This window comes from Sinocyclocheilus rhinocerous, unplaced genomic scaffold (genome assembly GCF_001515625.1).
Source record: "Sinocyclocheilus rhinocerous isolate Xijiao unplaced genomic scaffold, SAMN03320098_v1.1 C36127026, whole genome shotgun sequence".
NCBI lineage: Eukaryota > Metazoa > Chordata > Actinopteri > Cypriniformes > Cyprinidae > Sinocyclocheilus > Sinocyclocheilus rhinocerous.
The window spans coordinates 1-841 of NW_015773802.1; the positions used below are offsets into that span (position 1 = coordinate 1).

The 841-nt window shown below is 44.5% G+C and overlaps 1 long non-coding RNA gene across 1 annotated transcript; it reads right to left on the minus strand.

The window, feature by feature from the left end:
• LOC107735541 (uncharacterized) lies at positions 1-413 on the minus strand. Its single transcript, XR_001639437.1, has 3 exons — positions 334-413; positions 98-217; positions 1-21 (listed from the first exon to the last, which is right to left on the minus strand). It is a non-coding gene; the product is annotated as an uncharacterized LOC107735541 (long non-coding RNA).
• Between the last annotated feature and the right edge of the window lie 428 nt (positions 414-841).

An 841-nucleotide genomic window follows, 5' to 3' on the forward strand; every position in this document is an offset into this window, starting at 1 on the left:
GCGTTCTCCTCGGCCTCCAACCTAAAACACACACAGAGAATGATCGTTTTAATTCAAAACAAAGTGGCACAGTTACGCATGGATCTAGACGACACACCTTTCTTCATGAGCTTCCCAGCCGCTCTCACGCTCTCGTGCACCACAGCAGCTCCTGACACGGGATCGATCCCTCCGAACACCCAAGCGTCACGATGGCCGCCCAGAATCACGTACCTGTCTGAACACACAGACCCAAACTCAGCTACACAGAACAAAATAAACCTTCACAGAGTAACACAACTCTAAAAACTACACTAAACAACTCCAAAAGAAAACTAGATGGGCAGATGTCACCTGGCTCCACCGCTCCTCTGATCCAGCCAATCACGTTGTAGATACGGGTCACCTGATTATTGGTGTGGATGTTCATACGCACTTTACTAAAATTTCACAAAGACAAAATTCAATAAGGAATCAGTACTTTCTAGTCTTTTACTTTACACTGCATGCATGCATGGATGGATGAAAAGCATCTGCCAAATGCATTCATGCATTCATTCATTAGCTTCCCAAACACAAGGCCTTTGTATCAAACTGGCCGACCTCCAGAGTTCATTACAGAACAACAACAGAGCCACAGATTTGTGTGTGTGATGTTGTGTGTGCTGTGCTTTGAGAACGCTGAGTGCACAAACCTCTCAGTCCTGCTGACATCACGCATAAAAATGAGTAAACCATTACCAGAAGTGCAGGAATATGCGTGTGTAAGCTGATTATGTATTGTGTAAAGTTGAAGTAATGCTTCATAACAGCAGGATCACAGGTTTTGGGGTTAAAGGTCAGGATTGGACTGTGTTTAATG